Genomic DNA, 10,715 nt, shown 5'->3' on the forward strand with positions numbered 1-10,715 from the left:
ACACTTTACTTTTTGCGCTCCGCCCCCTCCCCTCAACCCCGCGCAGATATTTATATCCTGAGGTATTACAGTTGTCTTCATGTTTGCACCTAATACTTCTTTTTTATTGTTGAAAAAAAAAGTTTTATTATGTATTATTGCTATCGTTTTAGAAACAAGTTCAATTTCCCCCAAATTAATTCTCTCAAAGTGTTGCATCATCTTGACAACCCCGAGCGGAAGCCGCGCCTTTTGGAGTAACGCTCACGGTTGGGGGGCGGGAGGCGGTCTGGAGCCCACCTCTGGCAGCCAGCTCAGCCTGTCCGCTCAGTTGTGTCCCGTCAAGCCTCCCTCCCACTCTCCCACTCCCGGGAAAAGTCTGTCTGGCAAAGTCTTCCAAGTTCAGAACCTTGGCAGACGCAGTTTTCCAGAAGGAAGCCCACGACCCCCGGGAAATGGCTGTTTGTCCCTTCCCCACAGGGCAAGGGTGTTGGATGGCAGGCCCTGGGAGAAGCTTGGCCCAGGAGGAGGACTTGCTGACACTGCGACTCGAGCCATCAGCGGGGTGTTGGGGACATTTGTGACCCCCACCCCCCCCCCCGCCCCGCCTAGGTCTGGCAGCGTCCTCCCGCGCCCTGGAAGGCCTTGGGGGGTGGCGGTCCCTGCAATGTCGGGGTCTCTTCACGCCCCCCCGCCCCGACTGCTCCCTGGGTCTGCAACCTCTTGGCCTCCTGTGTCCCCCACTCATCAGCGCCCGGCTCCCAGAGCCCCCTCTGGAGCCGCGGATCCAGCCGCAGGCCCGTGGAGGGTTCCAGATTCTGACCGAAGCGACTGCATCGCTGTGGTTCTCGCCGTGAGTCATGGCGGGTCTGCACCGCCTTCCTATCTGGGGAGCCGGAGATGCCTTTAATTCCCTCCAGCTGGGCCCTGCAGGGCTGAGGTAATCTGTTCTGGCGCAAGAGGAAAGCAGAGAGTTTGTTGTGTCTTTGTTTCATTCAAATGGTTTGGATGATGACTCACTCAATTTCTTCTCTCTTTCTTTTTAAACCAGGGCACCGTCTAGAAGTCGTTTCTGATTAGACGTTGACCTCAGAAGTATGCGCGCATCATTTTGAAAACATCCGCCAGCACCACAGAAACCGACCCTGGAGGAGAAGGGACGCGGCGGACGCAGGCCAGGCCCGGGGCCCTCCCACACGGCCTCGGGGGCTGGGGGGCCGCCGGCCTCAGTCAGAGTCGGGGTGCCGTCCCCCATCGGCTTCCCGGAGGCCCGCACGGACCTGGGGCCAGCCGGGGGCGACAGGGACGATCGTCGTGGTCGTGGTCGTTCTCATGTGACGCCGGCCGATATTACTGAGTCATTGCAGACCACGGCGTTCTCACGGAGCTGTCTGTCCTAGCAGCGTCCTGTCAGGCAGGCACCCCTGGAGTTTGTGGTCTGAGTGGCGCTGTCAGTACGTCTCAGGAGCTGGGAGGTCAGAGTGGAAGGTCAAAGCTCCTGACCCACTTGGGCGGGACTATCTGGTGGCAGAATCGGAGGTCCCATTAGGAACACAAAGCCCGAAGCAAAGCCTGCTGAGCCCCGTGGGAGAAGCTGTGAACCGGAGAGGTGGCAAAGGGCGGTCCGAGGTGGTGAGCAGGCCCTGAGTGGGGTTCAAGGTCAGCGGTGATAGGAACGGGGAGCAGCAGGTTGGCTACACGGGCTGGAGAGCAGCAGAAAGCTGAGGTTGACCGAGGTCAGTTGTGTGCATGCGTGCTCAGTCGTGTCTGACTGAGACTCCATAGACTGTAGCCCGCCAGGCTCCTCTGTCCATGGGATTTCTCCATGGTAAAAATACTGGAGTGGGTGGCCGTTTCCTTCTACAGGGGATCTTCCTGACCCAGGGATCGAACCTGTGTCTCCTGCATTGGAAGGCAGATTCTTTACCCCTGAACCCCCTGGGAAGCCCGACCACAGTCTTGGTTCTGATTATCTGCTGTCCACTCTGTGGTCTGCGAAGACAGGTGGGAATGAAACTTTCATTTCCCCGAGGGCCTGCAGGCTGTTGGAAGGGACCAGACTGGGAGCAGTCGCCTCCAACCAGAGGACTCTGGGAAGCTCCGGTGAGGGGCGGCTGTGGCCTCGGGCAGGGTGGGGTGGGGCCTGCACGGGAGGGAAGCGAGCACCTGTGTGTTTAGCTGAGAGCCACGCCTGTGGGGAGGACGGTGGCTGCATTTGGCAGGGGTGTGGGCTGGGGGAAAGGGGGACTCCAGGGACTCCAAAAGGTGGGATAGAAGATACTGTGAAGGTCTGCTCATGGTAGCAACGATGACTGACACAGCCAGAGGGGCCTGTGCCTCAGGGAGAGGCAAGTGCCCCAGAGGCCTGGAGGGCCGAGCTGACCGCTCCACCTGTTGGAGCAGCTCCTTGGATGGCGCCCCTACTGTCCGCATCTTGTGAGCCCCCCTGTGAGGCGTTTGAGTATTGATGAACCAGTGGCTAGTGGTCAAGAATCCTCCTGCCAGTGCAGGAGACACAAGAGACGCGGGTTCGATCCCTAGGTCAGTAAGGTCCCCTAGAGGAGGAGATGGCAACCCACCCCAGTCTTCTTGCCTGGGCAGTCCCATGGACGGTGGGACCTGGCAGGCTTCAGTCCGTGGGCAAAGCATCAGGCATGATTTAGCATCTAAACAACAACAAACCACCTGTGAGTGGCCAATGTGTTTCTTTCTGGGGTGGCTATAAAAAATTGCCACAAACTGTCAAGCTTAAAACAACCAAAATTTGTTTTCTTTCAGACCTCGAGGCTGGAAGTCCAAAATCAAAGTGTCCACCAGGCCACGGTCCCTCTGATGGCTCCAGCTAGGGAGGCTCCCTCATTGCTTTTTCTAGCTTCTGGATGCTCCAGAGATTCCTTGGTTCGTAGCAGCCCAACCCTAGTCTCTGCCCCTGTCTTCACGAGGCCGTCTCTGGGTCTCTCTGCCTTTTCCTCCTCTCAGACGGACACTGGGCACTGGGTTGAGGCCCCACCCCCACCCCCAGATAATCCAGGATGATCTTGAGGTCACTGATAATGCCAAGGACGCTTTTTCCAAATAAGGTAACTTTCACAGGTTCCTGGTGGACACTCGTGGGGTCTGAGGCGTGCATGCATGCTAAAGTCACTTCAGTCGTGTCTCACTCTTTGTGACCCCATGGACTGTAGCCCGCCAGGCTCCTCTCTTCATGGGATTCCCCAGGCAAGAACACTGGAGTGGGTTGCCTTGCCCTCCTCCAGGAGGTCTTCCCAACCCAGGGATTGAACCCGCGACTCTTACATCTCCTGCATTGGCAGGTGGGTTCTCTACCTCTAGCACTGCCGGGAGGCCCCATTTAACCTGTGACGGTCAGTAATGCCTAATTCCCCCCATTAAGTGGGAGCTTCCTGAGAGTGGAAACTGCACCTCCCTTCCTTCCCAACTTCCTCCCTCCCTCCCCTCCTTCCTTCCAGAAATGTCGAGGGAGCACCAGGCACAGTGCTGGGCCCCGAGGAGACTGAAGCAATGCAAACATGGATATGTTAGCTGCCTTCACAGAGCTGACTTTGCAGTGGGGGAGACAGACCCAGCAGACACAGACACTACACAGGTTGCAGGTATTTCTGCAAAGGAAAGCAGGGAAGGGCAAGACCAGCAGGGCTGGGGCCTGACTAGGGCAGGATGGGTGGACCAGCTGCAACCAGGGAGGGCAGGGAAGGCTTCCCGGGAGATGTGACCCTTGGGCTGGACCCCAGATGCTGAGACGGACCAGGCTGGAACCTCCCCCACACTTCTGGGCCTAGTGTGATCTTGGCCAGTTGCTGCACCCCTCTGTGCCTCAGTTTCCTCGTAGGTAAAGTGCTGGCAGCAACGACACGGTTTCCTGGAACCATCCCGAGGGCTCAGGGAGTGAACCGTGAGGTTCCTTCACAACCACAGCGTTCCTAGAACTTGCTTCATAAGCCACAGCTAATCCCGAGGAATACTTAAATGTTAACGTTCTTACACACAAGCAGAGCCGTGCACCAAAAAATTTTGTTAATAATCTGAGGAATATTTATTAAAAAAAAACAAAGACCCTAAAAGTAGTGATCATGCGACATCCTGAAACATCTTAGAGCTCCTTGTGTGCGTGCTCAGCCGCTTCAGCCGTGTCCGACTCTGCCACCCCGTGGACTGTAGCCCATTAGGTTCCTCTGTCCATGGGATTCTCCAGGCAAAAACACTGGAGTGGGTTGCCATTTCCTTCTCCAGGGGATCTTCCCGACCCAGGGATCTAACTGGAGTCTCTTAGGTCTCCCGTGCTGGCCACTGGAGCCGCCTGGGAAGCCCCTGAGAGCGCCCTCCTCTTTCCTGATCTTCCCTCTTGAGAATGGGGCTTGTTTGAATCAGGTTGGAGGCTGGCATAGAAACCCTATTTTCTTTAGGGTTTGGGGCTTTAAAATCTTCAGAGAGGCCTGGCAGATGTCCTGGGGGATGTTGGCCAGTGTTTTGGGCAGAGCGAGCTGCGTCCTTGGGAGCTCGGGACCGGCTAGCAGAGCTGGGGGCTCCTCCTACATCGTGTTGACGCGGCAGATGGACGGAGGTCAGGCGGAAGGTGGTCCTGGAGGGAGATGCAGAGGACGGGCAGAGAGGGGCCTTACAGGAGGCCCAGGGGGAGCCCCGGGCCCAGGGCCAGCATCGCCTCCCGCCTGGGCCTCTGGGACGCGTCCCTCTAGGGGGCAGCAGGGCTCCACCCAGCGTCTCTGCCTCGGGAAACGCTCCTCGTCTTACTAACAGAATGTGCCCCAGTATCCGCATCAGGGAAATTTCTGCACAGACTTGGCCTTGGCTGGGCTCAGAGGATGTCTCTCTTCACCTTCGGATGTTTAAGGGGGAAATGCTCATTAGGAAGAAAAGCATTTAATGTCACGGTAACACGTGAATGGTTCTGAAACACAGAAGCCGACAGCTGTACCCACTTAGGGAGCACGTTGGGGTTCCAGCTGGCAGGAGCTCACCCCCCTCCAGCCTGGCCTGGGAAGGAAGCTGGATTTCTAAGACTCATAACATTCACAGGGAGAAGACGTGCGTTTCCGCACTAGTGCTCGTGGCCAGGTTCGGGTTTTTAGACCCTCCAAACAAACCTCCTTGAGCGGATCTCCCCCACCCATCTTAGGGGGCACCTCGTCCTCGTCCTCTTGCTGGGGGAACCAGGACAGCCCCCGGCTGTGTTCTGATGTAACCCTGTGACACTGTTGATCTGAGGTTCCTGGGCAGCACCCCCTCACGGTGTGGCCTCGTGGTCCCCTCTGGGGGCAGGGGTTACGGGTACCTGCATGGGGCACACACGGACCTGTTCAGGTCCTACCTCTGCCACTTCACGCTGTGTGGGCATCATCGGGGGCCCTCCTGGAGCCTCGCACCTGGCCTGAAAAACAAGGAGAGACCTGGCCCGCAGGGTGACTGTGATCAGGGCTTCGTGGGGTGCCAGGCACGCCCTGACACTCACCATCATGCCACCAGCCACCCTACCAGCTCCCACCCACCTGCCTATCCAGCCTCCTTGCCTGACCAACCGCTTCCCTCCTCCGTGGCTCTTGTCGCTTACCTCCATCCCTTCTGTGTCCACGGTTTACAGTCTGTCTCCTGCCGGAATGTGCGCTCTCCCCTGCTGTGTCCAGAACACACCCCCAGCGTCACTGAGGAGTACACGTGGAGCGAGCAGGCGCTCTCACCCAGCTACCCGGCCTCGGTTTCCCTGGATGTGCAGTGAGGGTGGAGCGACTGAGCCAGGCCTCCAGGTGCTTCTGGGTGGATCCTGCGAGCAGACCCGAGTAGAAGCACCTGGCCCAGGCACTCACCAGATACACGCTCACATCCCTGGCTGTCGGATTTCCAATGTTGTGTGTGGCTTTTGTGAAAAATCCTTACCGATGGTTCATTTTGTCCAAGCCAGTAATTTTCTATTTTTTTAATTTATTTGTTCATTTTCAGCTGTGCTGTCTCCTCACTGCCGCACGGGGGCTTTCCCCTTGTGGTGGCGTGCGGGGGCTGCTGAGTTGCGGTGCGCAGGCTTTGCATTGCGGCGGCTTCTCCTGTCTCAGAGCACGGGCTCTCGGGCTCATGGGCTCAGTCGTTGCGGCTGCCAGACTCCAGAGCACAGGCTGGGTAGTCACGGCATGCGGCTTGGTGGCTCCACTGCATGTGGGATCTTCCCGGATCAGGGCTTGAACCCCTGTCTCCTGCCTTGGCAGGCGGAGTCTTTGCCGCTGAGCCACCAGGGAAGAAGCCCTGGCTGGGGCTTTATAAACAGTCAGGAGAAGCACCACCCCCAGCTCCCAAGGGCAGCCACCATTTATAGAGACTCACCTGGTAAGGCCTGTGTGGGGTCTTTGCACGTCGAGTGTTTCTGCACAACAGCTGGGGGAGGCCCAGGGAGGAGAACCCTGAGGGCCAGGGAAGTGGGCTCATGGGCCTGTGGAAGTGACGCGTGGAGCTTAGGACTGTGTCCGCTCTCCTGAGCGAAGCAGGTGGGGGCGCTTACTGGGGGAGGAGCTGATCCGTGGTGGGTTACAGGCACCCCCACATGGTGGCCAAGAGCCTGGGCTCCCGAGGCACCCGCGTGGAGGTGGCCATGAGCCCCAGCTGGGCTGCTTTCCCGCTGGGCGGCCTCAGCAGGCGACTTCACACCTCTGAGCCTCGGTTTCCTGTCAGAAGGGGTGACGGGCGCCCGTGGTGAGAGCGTCACAGGCACAGCCCTGAGCGCTGTTACTGTGCCGAGTTCAGAGCTGAGTAGAGGAGGCGAGGGCAGCACAGTAACAGCCCCTGAAGACATCCACCTAGACCCTGGAACCCGTGAATGGATGCCACCTGGAGAGCGGGGTTAAGGTTGCAGCTGGAATTAAGCTTGCTAGTCAGCTGACCTCACGGTCAGGAGACTGGCCTGGGGGACACGGGTGGGTCCAGTGGAACCATAAGAGCCCGTAAACGTGGACGAGGGAGGCAGCGAGGAAGGCTGGACCTGCCTCTGCTGGTGATAGACGGAGGAAGGGGCCGTGAGCCAAGGAGTGTGGGTGGCCCCCAGAAGCTGGAAAAGGCAGGAAAAAGCCTTGAGCTTCCAGAAGGAATGCAGCCCTGCCATCACCTTGACTGTAGGCTTCTGACCTCCCAGACTGTAAGGCGATAACGCTCAGCTGTTTTAAGGCATAAGTTTGTGGCAATTTGTCAGTGCGGTGACAGGAAACTCAGAGGAGGGGAAGGACCCATCTCAGGAGGCAGGCTACAGCCGGGCTTCCCTGGGGGGCTCAGTGGCAGACTCAACCTGGGTCTCCCTCCTCGGAGCAGAACTTAGCAGTATTAGCATCAGTTTAAGACCGCTGATGGGTGTGTGTGTATATGTGTGTGTGTGTGTGTGTGTAAAAGCTTGTAGAACCCAGGCCCTTTGTAAATGAAAAGACTGTCCAGAGCATCAGTATTTCAGAGTGAGGTGTCCCCAGAATTAGTCCTGAGCAATGTTCTGCTCCACATGGCCCCATGGGTCAGCCAGGTAAGAAATGCTTTGTTTCCACCTTTTAAACAGCTGTGGTACTCTTCGTCTCTGAGAGATTCTGAGGCCTGCAGCAAAAAGCAAGAAAAGCTTTCTAACTCCAATTCAGCACTTCCAAAGATATCATACCATAAACCTGCTTCCCCCAGTCTCCTCCCTATGGAACATCTGCTAACAGCTCACAAAGTTTGTGTTTGGTGGACGGGCTAATCTAATCAAATCGATTCATGAGATAAATGGAGAAATCGAAGCCCAACAAGGTGGAGGGGCACTGGAGAAGCAGTGCGGCTCAGAGCGCAGAACGTGGGTTTCGGAGTCAAAGCGCCAGGGCTGTGCAGCTGGGCTCTGCTGGAGTGAGTTGCATGGACCTGGGGAAGTCATGCCACCTCTCAGGGCCTCTGATTCCTGATGAGTAAAATGTAGGTAAGAGAGCCTGCGTGGCAGAATACTGGGAATGACTGTCACCATCTATTTGGGCTGTTATAACCAAATACCATGGTGGCGGGGGTGGGGAGGGGTGCTTGCGAGCAATAGCAATTTATTTCTCACAGTTCCAGAGGTTGGGAGTCTGAGAGCAGGATGCCAACATGGGCAGGTCCTGGTGAGGGCCCTCTTGTAGACTGCAGACTGCCCACATCTTGTGTCCTCATGGGGTGGAAGGAGAGCTCTCTGGGGCCTCTTTTGTAAGGGCACTAATCCCCTTCATGAGGGCTCCACCCTTAAGACCTAATTACTCCCAAAGGCACCTCCTAACACCATTACATTGAGGGCCAGGATTTTAGCCTGAGTTTTCAGTCCATATTCATGGCCTACTGAAGTGGCTGGCACCCAGCTGGTAGGTTGTTAGGGAAGAGTAGGTACTACTATTTCTTACAAGTTTCCTGTTGTTGCCACAAGTCACCACAAACTTAATGGCTCATGGGACAAATTAATTATCTTACATTTCTGGAGATAAGAGTCCTAAAGGCAAGATGTCAGCCGGGCTGTTCCTTTTGGAGGCTCCAGAGCAGAATCTGGCCTTTTCCAGTTTCTAGAAGCTTCCTGTGTTCCTTGGCTCATATCACTCAGCGTGGGGGTGACGGCTTTCTCTGTTTTTATTTCTGGTTCAGGTAGACAGGGGACACCCAGCTAGTTTAAATGCTGATGCCCAGGACCCAGGAGAGGGGGGCGTGAGGATAAAGGGGAGCAGTTGACCAGGTGCTCAGTGGGCGGGAGGAGGCTCCCCCAGAATCCCCACGTGGGGGTGGACAGCCACCTGGGAGGAAGGACCCAGCGTGGGGAGGCCTGTGGCCCGTGACCAGGACGGGTGTGCAGCGAACATGTGGGCACCAGCTCTGGGTGGGACCGGCGGCAGCCTGGGGACCCCTGGATGGGTCATATGGGGCTTTACATTTATGAGTGATGCGGTCCGTTTGGCACCTCAGAACCAACGTCTGGCAGCTGAGTGAGTGGGGAGGAGCAGCACAGAGACCAGTAAGGAGGCCGCTGTTCAGACCCATCAAGCTGTTAGGGACAGCGCTGACAAGCATCCTCCTGCTTTGCGGAGGTGCTGGGGGAAACTTGCGTTGTGACTCAAGATGGGGAATGTTCTGAGATGTATGCTTTGAGGTTTATTTTTGTAAAACTTTTTTTTTTTCTGGATGTGGGCCCTTTATTGAATTTATTACAAAACTGCTTCTGTTTTATGTTTTAGTCTATAGGGGCCACAAGGCATGTGGGATCTGAGCTCCCTGACCAGGGATTGAACCCATACCCTCTGCATTGGAAGGCGAAGTCCCAACCACTGGATCACCAGTGAAGTCCGTTTTGAAATTTAAAAACACAAGATCTAGGGTGGGTGTCCACAGCCTCCAGGCCGAGGACCGTACCTCCTGTCAGATCAGTAATGGCATTAGATTTAGAAATAAAGTGAACAATAAATAAAATGTGCTTGAATCATCCTGAAACCATCCCTCCAAATCCCATTTTTCTGTGGAAAAATGGTCTTCCATGAAATTGGTCTCTGGTGCCAAAAAGGTTGTTGTTCAGTCGCTAAGTCACGTCCAACTCTTTTGCAACCCCATGGACTACAGCACGCCAGGCTTCTCTGTCCTTCACTGACTCCTGGAGTTTGCTCAAACTCATGTCCATTGAGCCAGTGATGCCATCCAATGATCTCGTCCTCTGTCATCTCCTTCTCCTGTCCTCAATCTATCCCAGCCTCAGAGTCTTTTCTAATCAGTTGACCGAAAAGGTTGGGGACCACTGATGTAGAGGACAGACTGGGCTTGGATCCTGACTCCCTCCCAACAAACTATGACCTCGGGCTGGTTACTTGACCTCTCTCTAATAGTTAATTGCCTGTAGCTGTGTAACAGATTACCTTGAAATTTAGCAGCTGAAAAGAACACATCATCTCACAGTCTCTCTGAGTTGGGAAGCCAGGAGCAGCTTAACTGGGGCCTCTGCTCAGGGTTACTCATGGGGCTGTGATCAAATAGGAGGCAGGGCCAGAGGCTGCTGAAGGCCTGACGGAGTGGGATCCACTTCCAGGCAAAATCAGCGGCTGTTGGCAGGGTTTGGTTCTCCCTGGGCTGTGGACTGAGGGCCTCAGTTCCTCACTGTCTGAGGCCAGATGCCACCTTGAGTTCCAAATGGAGTTTGTCAAGCAGGCTGGTGGAAAATTGAGTCTGGAATTCAGGGGTAGGATCCAGGCAGGTGATATAAATGTGGGCGTCCTGGTCACATGGATAGTATTTAAGTGATTGGATATGGTCATCAAGGAAACCAGGGCAGATGGAAGAGAGGTCCAAGAGCTGAGCCTGGGTGTATCCCAATGTTGGGAAGATGAGGAGGAACCAGTGATAGATGGTGAGGAGAGGCCAGTGGAAAAGAGGTGACTCAGGGGCCTGGGGCCAGTGAAGGAAGCATGTCAGGAAAGTAGGAGGGCTTAACCCGCTGGTGCTGCTAACCATTCCAGTGAGATGACCGTAGATGTTGAACACTGATTTAATAATGACCTGGGGTCACTGATGACTTTGACAAGGTACCATCACCGGATGGAAGGTGATGGAAGTAAGTTGAAGAGAGAATGGGAGAGGAAAGGCATGGGAGAAAGTGGACACATACAGCATTTCAAAGAGTTTCACTGTAAAGGAAAACAGAAATAAGACAATTGCTGAAGGGGGAATTGTAGGATTCACAATTTTGAGATAGGAGAAACAATTGCGTG

General features: G+C 55.6%; 2 long non-coding RNA genes across 4 annotated transcripts; one reads left to right on the top strand and one right to left on the bottom strand.

Annotated features, from left to right (window-relative positions):
* The first annotated feature begins 279 nt into the window (after positions 1-279).
* On the top strand, positions 280-9,619 carry LOC122681963. 2 transcript variants are annotated; one of them, XR_006337167.1, is made up of 5 exons: positions 280-919; positions 1,031-1,715; positions 1,846-2,082; positions 2,758-3,593; positions 5,597-9,619. It is a non-coding gene; the product is annotated as an uncharacterized LOC122681963 (long non-coding RNA). The 2 variants fall into 2 exon arrangements; XR_006337166.1 differs by lacking the exon at positions 5,597-9,619 and adding an exon at positions 3,819-4,205.
* Positions 4,455-5,862, bottom strand: LOC122681964. 2 transcript variants are annotated; one of them, XR_006337169.1, is made up of 4 exons: positions 5,820-5,862; positions 5,567-5,716; positions 5,327-5,405; positions 4,455-4,579 (listed from the first exon to the last, which is right to left on the bottom strand). It is a non-coding gene; the product is annotated as an uncharacterized LOC122681964 (long non-coding RNA). The 2 variants fall into 2 exon arrangements; XR_006337168.1 differs by having other exon boundaries at positions 4,459-4,579; positions 5,291-5,405.
* Positions 9,620-10,715: the final 1,096 nt, after the last annotated feature.

The sequence above is a fragment of the Cervus elaphus genome, chromosome 23, assembly GCF_910594005.1.
Source record: "Cervus elaphus chromosome 23, mCerEla1.1, whole genome shotgun sequence".
Classification (NCBI taxonomy): domain Eukaryota; kingdom Metazoa; phylum Chordata; class Mammalia; order Artiodactyla; family Cervidae; genus Cervus; species Cervus elaphus.